The sequence below is a fragment of the Eubalaena glacialis genome, chromosome 11 (assembly GCF_028564815.1).
Source record: "Eubalaena glacialis isolate mEubGla1 chromosome 11, mEubGla1.1.hap2.+ XY, whole genome shotgun sequence".
NCBI lineage: Eukaryota > Metazoa > Chordata > Mammalia > Artiodactyla > Balaenidae > Eubalaena > Eubalaena glacialis.
Window position 1 is genome coordinate 35,061,289 of NC_083726.1, and position 11,785 is coordinate 35,073,073.

An 11,785-nucleotide genomic window follows, 5' to 3' on the forward strand; every position below is an offset into this window, starting at 1 on the left:
CAGTCCCGTCAGTCTTTCAAGTGTGCTGTTAACAAAGCTCTCAAATATAATGGATTAAATTTACCTGTGATTTCAATCATAGTAAGTGTTCTGGTATTTTAGAAATTCACATGCTTTTTTGAAGACCTACGCTTGTTTTTGAATTTCAACTTGTTTCAGTAATAGTTTCTTACAGAGTTGCCCTTTTCTTAAAGAGAGAAATGGACTTAATTTCTGCTCTCCTAAAGGATCTAATTTAAATGTGAAAGTCTAAAATGACTATTTTCCCCACTTGCAAATACTGTGACTTATCTAACATGCCACTGTTTACATTTAGTAGAGAAATGTATTTTATTACAAATATTAAAAAATCGTAATTCAACTGCAATAATCTAATTACCTTTATTTCTCTTTATGGCTGTCGTCATTGCTCCAGGAAGTTCTAAATATAATAGAATAAAAAGTTAAAGTTAGATCTCTTTTATGACACATATACTTTCGTATAGTGCATAATTAAGCTAAACTGTATTCAATTCATAAACCCAGATTTCACTAGCAAATTATTAATCGCTTACCTATAACATGTCTTCCACCGTTTTATTGGAGATATGAATTGTTTAAGCTTCTATCCAATATGTTTTCGATACATTTTTCCTTCTGATTTATTAGCTGTCTCTTAAAGACAGAACTTACTTTCAAAAAAAAGCTGTGCAAACACTTTTACGCGTTGAGTTTTCGCGTCTCAGGAAAAGACTTAACATCTCAGTACAGATGGAAGCAAAACGACAGGACGGATGTTTCTCCTTTGGACTGGAATTATATACAATATAAGTATAAAGCCCATGGTCATTAAACAAACCCGATCAGGGTAGGGCCAATAGACATAATCAAGGCAGATCCAAACCGAGAGGAGCAGATTCTCCTCCTGTTAGACCCCCACCTACTGTGCCCTTCCCTCGCCCACGAATACCCTTTACCTCTGGACAAGAAAACAGGGTTTGGGTGCCGAGGTGGTGCGCTTAGAACGCACCTCATCGTTAAGCAGCTGAAAACCATTCGTGATCTAGTTTAACCTCTTTGCCGCGGTGCTCTATGAATTCAACAGAAAGAAAAACACAAACACGGTCATTACATCAAGGATTAGTCGGGGAGGGGAGAGGGGTGGGGGGATGGGGGAGGGCGCCAACTCCTTCATTCGAAAAATCATTAAAGAACTTTAGAGGAAGGTCAAGATTAATATTCACTCAACTTCTCCTTTCCAACCTGTCCTGCCTGACTCCAACAACATGGATTTCCGCTGTGGCTTTTGATAAAGTAAACTTTAACCTGCAAAGTGCCGTAAGTAGAGATGCGGAATAAAAAAGTCTCTGTGGCTCGCAGAAGGAGAGCCGAGCTCCTGGGATGCCCCTCGTTGGGGCGCAGGCTGGACCGGGGCTGCGAGCGGCGCCTCGGCCGCGCGAACTCGCATTCCAGAGTCTGCGCGCGTGTCCCACCGCGGCCGCGGTCGACCTCACGCCGGCGCTCTCCAGTCGGGAACCTGAGAAAGGTTACGAGCCGAGCGAACTTCCGAGGCCGGCCGGAGCGCCCCCTTGCACCGGTGCTTCGCCACCTGGCGCGCACCTCTGGGGTAGGACCACCCTCCCGGCTACCGGCCCGGGGGGAGCCGCAGGGGACCGCCCTGGCGGGCCTCTGGGCTGACGGCTGCGTCTCCAGACGCCGCCTGATTTGACCTCAAGGCTGTAGGCGAAGTCACCTACCGGCCGGGGACGACGCTGTGGTTAAGAGAGCAGATGTGGAGGAGTCTCTGTTCTGAGCAAAGAGAATGAAGTTTCGTTTCTCCTGAAAACTTAAAAGAGCCTCGACGACTACAGAAAGAAGTTAGTGGTTAACCGATTTGCTGCTAATATTTCATCAGTGGTGCTCTCCCTCCTTTAATGTCTAACTCTTGGGAAAACAGCGTATTTTAAGCTTTCCATCCAAATATTGATATTGGCAAATAGATCATCCAACAGTCCCCTGGTAAGGACAGGGCACGTTCTGTTTTACAAGTTGGCAACCAGAATTATTCCATATCACAAATTGCTGCAGATTTAGGGGATAAAGCAGAAGACATGTGACTCTCTTTAACAGTAGCGTGTGTGCGTGAGTGTGTGAAGTAGCGCACACCTCACTCTTGTACCTGCCTTCCACCGGGAATGAGCGCCTCTTCTGTTGGGGAAAGCCAGCTTTCACCCTGATTGCAAGAGGTTCCTAGCGGATACATACGTAAATGCAAGGCAATGATCCGGTCTCTTCTTAAGATCTTGTTTTGCAGTAAAAATTTCTCAACCTTTACTGCATTTTTCTTTTTAATGTCCTTTTTGTTAAACAAAACTGACGCACTACCTTTAGCAGGGTGGTGCCCGACGCATTGGAGGCCGTCTACTAGAAAGGAATCCTCCGGTCCTTAGCGGATTACGTCATTTCTCAGCTCCCAGAGGCAGATGCCCCATGGACCTTTGTTACAAAGTCAGATCAGTTAAACACTTTCCTACGTTCACAGTTTGCTCTCGGAGATAACAAAATGTCATGAACACACAATTTATTAATAAAGTTCAAATATAACAAGCAATTAAAATATTTACTGCCATTCTACCAAATCCTTCAGCGAGTATTTTCTCAAGTTCCCCAAGAGAAAGAAAGAAAAAAAGTTGGCTTTAAACAATTCATTTATATTTCATTCTTTGTGAGATTTCAACCACTTGTGCAATACATATATATGTGTTGCATGCATATACATTATATATATATACATATATATATATGTATATATATATATATATATATATATAGTAAGCTCAGTTCTTAAGGAGGACTTTAATTTTAAAGGAACTTGTTTGGGGGGAAATCTCTTTAATACAGTTACTTATAGGGAAGCCACATATTTCCAATAAAGTTCATTACTGATTAACATTAATGAAATTATTTCTCTTACCCTGTATTTGATTCACATGTCCTACTTTTGCAGAGAGGGAATTGCAGTCATTCTTTTGCTGCATTAAGAATTGCTCAATAATTGAATTGAATTAAACAAAATCTAAGTAACTGATTTCTGTTTTTAGTAAGAATGCTCTTTAATCTTGCATTCTCTTTAATGTTAATACAACTTTGAATATTGTCTTAGAATTTGAAAAGAAATCTAAATCTTGGCAAAATAAATAAAGAGACTTTATTAATGTAATTTTTATTTTTCATGAAATAAAATAGATCTATGGGCAATGTTTTACTTGAACTATATGAGCTTCTCTGGGCATCTTTAACTGCTGGATCACAGTTGAGGCAAACCGTATAGGATGGATATAAGAGCTTCTTTAAAGTATCTCTTGCAACTTTTTGGCTCTAGAAGTGAACACTGAGGAATCCTGTAAATCATTTTAAAAAAATTCCTTCAAGTACTATCTATTCAAAGTGGACCTTAATTCAATTCAATATTTTCACCAAAAACTAAAATATAGTTTGCACTTACAAAATTTTACGAAGTATGCATTCCTTAGAGGGCTAGTTAAAGCCTTAGAATACAAGAAATTGGAAGGCAAATATTTTTGGAGAAGGTAGAATGAATGATGGAATTAAACCAGTGAAGACCAACATAAAGCTGCAAATTAAGGTTAAAAAAAGAAATATAGGAGAAGGGAAACAAAGCTTTATTATAAGAGTCCATAGAATAAAGATCTGCAGATATTTTGAGTCCACAGCATGACTTAGTTGCTAAGGTAGCTGCAACAAACTTAGCTTATATTGCATTAGCAAAAGTGAAGCAGTCACACATCAAGAAAGATCAGGTCCTCATTACACTGTATTATGCAGAAATCTAGAGAACTGAGAATTGCTCTGGAAACTTTTTACTGAGAGAAATTAACAATTTTGAGCTTTTCTAGTGTACTGGGGGTGAGTCAAAGAGGATCTGGAAACCATGTCATGGAAAGAATGGCTAAAGGAGTTAGTGATTTTTTAGCTAAGACATACAAAAGAGCGATTAAATTTTTTCAGTTTAGCCCCAGTGTGGAACTAAGTGGATCATGTTCGGTTGGAAAACAGCTTTTTATGTAAAAAGCAAATTTTTTTTAAACAATGACAGTTCTCTCTGACTAAAGTGGGCTGATGGTCAAAGTTGCACACTGCTGGACGAGAGATGTTAGAGAAATCTGTCTTGTCTAAGTCTCTTCTAAACCAAAGCTTCCAAACGATGCTCTTAATGCTTACAGTAGCATTACATCTCTGAAGTTCCTTCACAAAAAAATTGCTGTACTAATTTCCAAATTAGGATTAATTTTCTCTAAGGAAAAAATAACTTTGTAGCATATTTTGCCTTAATTATGAGCTGAAATTAAAGACTACACTTAGAAGGCAGGTGTTTTCTGTCAAATAACCATGGTATCATTCTGGTCTGCCTATATTTTTCTTATCTAGATAATATTTTTGACTACCTATTGATGGCATTTGGCTAACTGGTTACATACAACTTCTAGGACAATGCATATGTAGGTATATCTATTTATCTATAACACCAAAAATGTTGAAAAGTACAAACTAGACTCACATTCAGAGGATTTGGGTCCAGCTCTACCACCTGCTGGCTTTGTGATGCTGAGAAAGGTATGTAACCATTCTAAGATTCAGTATCATCTTCTGTAGCATGGGGCTAGGAGTAGTACCTATCTCAAAGGATAGGAGGAAATATAAAAGGAGTTAATGTATCTAAAGTATTTAGGGACAGTGCCTGGCCATACTATAGGTACTAAATGTTATTATTATGATTTTTAAAATTCAGAATAGGGAAGCATTTAATACAAATTATGGATGTAGTAAAAATAAATTAATGGTGCTAAGAAGTGAAAAGTGATTTTAAAAAACAGAAAATTCAACTATTTAAATTTTTAAAAAATGAAATATATAATTACGGTTATTTAAGAGTTAGAAAGAGACGGAGAAAGGATCACATATGGGAAACAAATCTCCATGAAGATGCTATGTCCTGAGGTGTGTGTGCTAATGCAAGGTAAGTGTGCTTGCCCAAAGCTACTATTCAGTTAGGCTGTAGACACAGGCATTACCTCTAACAAATTTTCCAAGATTTTTGTGACTCGGAAGACTGGGGTCCTACTCCCAGCTCTGTGATTAACCATCAATTTGTATAACCTAAAACAAATAGTTACCTGTTAAGGTCTCAGCTCCCCTTGTTAAAATATTCTCACTGTAAGCCATGTATTGAAAAAAAGACTCTATTGAAGTTATTTATTAGAAATACAATTCTTATCAATTAAACTATGTGGTCTCTAGGAGGCTGCTATGGACTGAACGTTTGTGTTCTCCCAAAATTCATTATGTCAAAACCTTAATCCCCAATGTGATCTATTTGGAGGTGGGGCCTTTGGGGGATAAATAGGGTATATTTGGTCATGAGAGTGGAGCCCTCATGATGAGATTAATGCTCTTATAAAGGGATGAACAGACACGAGGACTCTCTCCCTGCCATGTGAGGTTACGGCTAGAAAATGGGCATCTGTAAACCAGGAAGAGGCCCCTCACCAAGAACCTGATCTCAGAATTCAAGTCTCCAGAGCTGTGAGAAATAAATATTTGTTATTTAAGCTGCCCAGTTTATGGTAGTCTGTTAGAGCAGCCCAAGCAGACTAGGACAGAGGTCTTCCAATTCTTTGATTCTAATATACTCCAAGTAAATAATATTAGAAATTCTAGCTTTTTCCAGCCATTGCTGGACTTAGAGGACTCAGCATAGTGCTCCTGAAGCCCTCATGGAGCTCATTCCCTGCGGTAGAACAGCTTGTTCAGGATGTCACCGTCTGTAGCAATATCCTTGTGAGGAAAGCATTTACAAAGAATTCTGCCAGTGAAGCTACTTGGAGGCAGCTTCACTCAGATTTAAGAAGCAACAGCATATGTGAAATCAAGTCTCAAAAGACTGAAGGGCCAACGCCTCTGTAAGTCATTCAATTTTCTCCCACTTAACATGAATAAAAGAAAACTCAGTGTACCCGTTAATCAGGGACTTTGGGATAGGCAACTATACTGTTATTTCGTATTTGAATCAAATTAATGTTTTGCCTAATAATATCTATTTTTATTTTGAAATAAGCCAGTAATTATTGGTAATAACATTATCTGAAAATACTAACATCTTCCTATTAATATTTTTGAAAACCATCACATAGCAGTTTTCCACCTAGAGACCACACATATAACCTAAAATCTATAGGCTGGGCAGGTCTCAAGGTACTTTATCCAATGTTACTTTTCAATCCTATTTCCCACTAATTCCCTGTCTCTCTCACCGGGCTCTCTCAGTTCTGTCCAGTAATTCAGTCCCTGGATTGTCTACTCTCCATTCCCAGGACATGCTGCTATCTGTCTCCAGGTATCTATTCAGACTGTATTCTTTGCCTAAAATGCTTGCTTGCCTCAATATCAATTCATCCTTGAAGATCAGTTAAATAAATAGAATATGAAAACACCCTTTCCCTGTTCATTCTCCTTAGAAACTAACCTTCCCATGCCCAAAACATTTTTTATCCCCTTTAGGATATTAAAATAAAAGTTCCTTATAGAGCTGTTTGCTGGTATACTCATCTTTTAAAATCAGTTTATATTTATGAAGATAATACAATATGCAAGTTTTTGTTCTCAATTTTAAAATTGAATAAAGATTAAGAAAGAAATCAAGGGATGGATCCCCATTTTTTTCTTTGTCTTTCCTTTGAAGAGAAGGCATGGGGAATGGAGAATTGGGAGGAGAGGAGAATGTGAGCCAATCTAGCCAATTACTTGGCATCCCCTTTGGGACCTGGTAGTGGAAACATTTTATGAGTCTATTTTGGGGTATAGAGCATTGCCTACAGAGCTGCGGTGCTGACATTTCAGCCCGTTTTTATAGAAATATATGTTTTTACTTGTCCATGTGAAAAAATAAGTTAACATGCTATTACAAGTGTATGACTTTTACATTTCCAAAGTATTCTGCACTCATACATATGGAGGAGGCTCAATATGTATGTATTTGAAGCACTGAATTCTACTTCCATTTCAAGGCAAATCTCGAGAAGTCAGTTTTCAAGATATATTTTAGATATTTTTTCATCATTTCATGGAAATACTTCCTAAAATAAAGTATGCGGAATTGATCCAATTTTTGGTTTAACTTTGGAAGATTGGTCTGGAAAGATTTTCTGTGTCAAGTCACCATTTATTGAGTGCTTATGGTACCCAAGGGACTGAGCCAGGGGCTTCTCGTCTACTTTGTCACTTGATCTCACTGCACCCTATGAGTTGTATTTTTAATTTACTGGTAAACAAACAGACTCAAGAGTTTGCTGCTTGTCCAAGGTAACATATCAGAGGATTAGAACACAGGACAGTTAGATTTCAAAAAAATCATGTTCTTTTCACTTTCTTCCATATGTGTCATATCAAAATATGTGCTGAGCAGAACAAAATTGATGTGCTGGTTTCCTACTTTGCTCTTTGTATTATATTAAGTTATTCTAAGCATTGGTTTCATTTTGAAGTTAATCGAAAGTCCATGGTTAGACCAAATCTGAATGATCCAGAGAAAGATGAAAAACAGACCCACCCTTACTGTGTCTTCTTGTAATTTTCTGTTGCTACATGAACTTGAGAAAGAAATCTTGAATAACTGTGGGAGGAAACCTCAAATCCATATCAAAGAGCAAAACAGTAAAGTTAGCATATATTTGACTTGGGATGTGTATAGCTGAATATTACTAATTGTTATACATTAATAGATATCTAATCAGAAATCATCTTATTTTTATACCTTTTTATTTTTTCTCCAAGACAGGTAATTTTAGAGGCTGGTAAAGTTGAAGTTTTCTCCTGTAACATAATGTTCTTATAATTCCATTTGATTAAAAAAAGGTATTGGATATGGGTTAAATAAAATATATTAATTTTATCAATTTCTTTTTACATTTGTAATGTGGCCACTAGAAACATTAAAATTACATATGTGGCTCACATTATATTTGTATTGCACAATGCTGATCTAGACCAATTCTATGAAAATTATAAAACAAGTTTGAAAGTTTCTCTTATAGCTTTTGCAGGAGAAAATAACTTTTTAGAAATTCCAATGATATATTTATTTTTAAAAAAAGTTTTACATTTACTCACCTGGTAACCACTGGTAGATGCAGTCAGGCCTTTATAAGCAAAGCATGGACTTGCAGTGGTTTCTCACCTTTGCTCTTGTGACGTAAAAGTAGTTATAACAAGACCTCCTAAAATGTAGGGATGCTATGAAGGTTACACTCATAGTAAAGACAAACCTTTGTAATGTTAATTCAGTTGGTTCACTATTCTCTAAAGCTTTATAGAAAGGATTTGTCTTTCTGTATCACCTTGGTTAGTTATTGTGCAAAAGCAACACCGGAGAGGCCCTCACTCTAACCTCCCAGTGCTAAAGAAGACATTGCCAACTGTGGCACTTCTTCCTGCTACTTCCTGCATCCTTCCTCACTGAGCTCTAAAGAGTCCTTTAGAGTCCTCACCAGTCCTTCCTACTGGTGGCCATTCCAGATCTACTACAGAGGGCTCTTGCCCTTCAGTGCTGGCAGGGAGATAAGTTATAAATGAAAAGTCACATGAAACCTTTCACTTCAATTTTTGACTTGGGTAAAATTCTGGATCCTAGAAACAGTACATCAACTGCATGATATTTGGAGGTACGGAAGATTGGTGGTCAGGCTGTATTAAATGAAGCATATGTTATAAACACACTACATTTGTTACTTTCAAATGCATTATATTCCTTTATACAACTGTTATTGGCCTTTGTGTTTTAGATCTTGGGTTAAAACTGGATTTATTATACAATAGAATGCCAAATATAATATGGCTCGCATTAAGAGATCCCATCTACGCCACAGTTCAAATCCTGCCATTTGAAAAATTAACAGCTATATATATGTAAAGCCTGATATAACATAGACTACAAGGTGGGTATGAATTCTATTTCTTATCACCAGTTACATAAAAGACTTCAATCTGACTTTATAAGATGGTCTCTTATTAAAATCAAATAAAAATAGACACACACACACACACACTATATGAGAGTTAAATTTATGCAGAGTTAAATGCACTTATGCCATCCTAAAGTCTGGAACCACAGTGGAGGGTTATTTTTCCTTTTTATTTAATAATATTCATTATGTTTAGCAGAATCAAAGTTCCTTTTCTTATAAACTAGGATTTTCTTGTGCCTGTTTTGTAGGCACTATCTTTTATCTATTATTTTATCAATTATTTTCTGCATCAATACACCCTACTTAGGTTATCTGACAGAATAGCCTCCAGGTCAGCGCTACCTAATAGAAATACAATGTTAGATATGTAACTTAACATTTTCTAGTACTCATATTAAAACATTTTTTAAACCAGATGATATTACTTTATTTAAGCCAAAATACTATTGTTTAAACATAGTCAGTACAAAATTATTGGGCAACTGTGCATTCTTTTTTCATACTAAATGTCTGAAATCTGCTGTGCATTTTATACTTAGGTCTCAATTCAGACTAACCATACCAGAAGTACTCTGTAGCTACGTGTGGCTTAATGGCTAATATTTTGGACAGCACAGATCTGGATTATAGTTCCTTATGTGCTGGAAAGAGGCTTTCTCTGAATGTCACAAACATTAATGACAAAAAAACAGCTCTATCTAGGTAGGTAAAAATATCATGGTAGATAATGGATTGCATTCTACACTGAAATAGACAGTAAAATTACATCTCCTATTAGAGAGTAGTTAGAAATTAGCTTTGACAATCAATATGCTATACAAAGCTTAGGGGTTTTCTTCCCCTAAATTAAAGCATATTCAGTAGATAATTCACTTGACCCCAGTACAGTCATGAAAATCATAAATCCTGATGGTGAATAATTTTCTGGCCTCTAAAGATGATGGAAACTGCATTTGGTAGGAAATATGTGAGGGTTGTAGCACTAACTATTGTATGAGCACAATAAGAAATTAGGATTTGGAATGCTTCCCACAGCACTTAGTAAGATCTCCTATAATGCACTATGTGCACAAAGATGTTGGGCAGACTGGACCTTGGGAAGGTGATAGCTCCATAAACCAATATAGTTAACTCTCCTATCAAGACATTCTGGAATCACCAAACATCCTATCAGCCTTTTTGTGATCAGTGATTCACTCTGCCATTCTTATAAGAAGTGATTGGTGATGATTGTTTGTGATAGCACTGGGGGAGGTGGCCAGGTAGGAAGGTGAGAATTGAGTTGGGAAGGGTCTGGTCATAGAACATAGGGTGTAGGAAAGAGCAAAATGCCATGTTGAGATGTGCATTTGAATAGTAGCATTGCCTAGGTCCATCACTGCCAATCCAAAATTCAGTCAACTAAGTGACAATGTAAGCTCATAGTTCTACCTTCACAAATCTTAAAGACAAATATTTGCCATAATGTCTCATCAAGGAAACAGGAGAAAGAATATCTCTTGTTTTGATTTCTTTTCAGGTTTTATTCAATTTTTAAAATTAAAAAAATTTTAATTAAAATTTAAAATTTATTCAGTTTTAAAATTTCCCTTTTCTATTTTCATAAACATAAATGAACTATCATCAAAAATGATAAGTTTGAACTTTGAAAGATTTTTCGAATGACCATTTTAGGGCTGGACACAATAAACAACACTACAAACTTCCAATATAACTCCATAATTAGGAAACTATTTTATTGACATATAAATCAATCATAACCTACAAATTTAAGGAGCATCAACACCCATCATCTTCCTCAAAATTAATATTATGAAACAATTATACAGATCACAGAACAAGGAAACTAGAGATTAAATTATTTTAGGCTCTAAAACAGTTTAATCATAAGCATCTCACTTCTCATAGCAGCCTTTCCACTTCATTGATTTGCACATATGAACCATAAAACCCCATCAATATCAGCTTTAATGTGGTTTTCTCTTGCAGGGTTCCCAATAAGCTGAGATAAAATATTTTCCCTCATTACATTATGCTGGTTTGTGGATGCCATTAGTAAAAAGATGACATAACAGCATGTTCATAAAACAACTACACATGGAGCTTACTTTCCAAAGCCTCAATTTCTAGGCCACAACATATGAATCCATGTTTTCTTTATTGATTGACAGCTCAAGGCTCATTAACATTTCCATCTCAATCAAGTTAACAGAGATTTACAGGTTTGAGATGCTACAGAGCTCCAAAAGTAGATGGGGGACACAAACTAAATAAATGCATCTCTAAATCTGCTAATCATTTTAAAATGAAATATTTCAATAAAGAGTAGGAAAAGCAAAACAAAACAAAATTAAAGTTCACTGGATCCTATTACACAGCAACAAACTGGAAAGTCACTGGAGAACTTAGCTTTGTGAAAAAAGCCCCAGACTCAGGAGAGTTAAAGATCCTAAGGAGCATGAAAGGTAAATGCAGCATTTTGCACATTATATTTACTAAGCTATCACAGAATATTGACTACACAATAGTAAGAGTTTAATAAAACTCATCTGTAATTTTAGAAAATATATTAATATTACAAAATTATAAGACTGGGGTTTGAAAAGTTGAAAAGATTTTTTAATGATAATTATTTTAAGGCACATTAAAAATTAAAATTATAGAGTATTTTTGAGTCAGAAGAATAATATTAATGAACCAGAATGAGCATCTACCCTTTATAAATGATAAGAATGAAACATTACAAATAAAATATCCAATCATTA

General features: G+C 36.3%; 1 long non-coding RNA gene across 2 annotated transcripts; it reads right to left on the reverse strand.

The window, feature by feature from the left end:
* Positions 1 to 770: 770 nt before the first annotated feature.
* Positions 771 to 2,426, reverse strand: LOC133101362 (uncharacterized). Of its 2 annotated transcripts, none has more exons than XR_009702621.1 (3): positions 2,245 to 2,266; positions 1,010 to 1,069; positions 771 to 789 (listed from the first exon to the last, which is right to left on the reverse strand). It is a non-coding gene; the product is annotated as an uncharacterized LOC133101362 (long non-coding RNA). The 2 variants fall into 2 exon arrangements; XR_009702622.1 differs by lacking the exon at positions 2,245 to 2,266 and adding an exon at positions 2,365 to 2,426 and having other exon boundaries at positions 772 to 789.
* Positions 2,427 to 11,785: the final 9,359 nt, after the last annotated feature.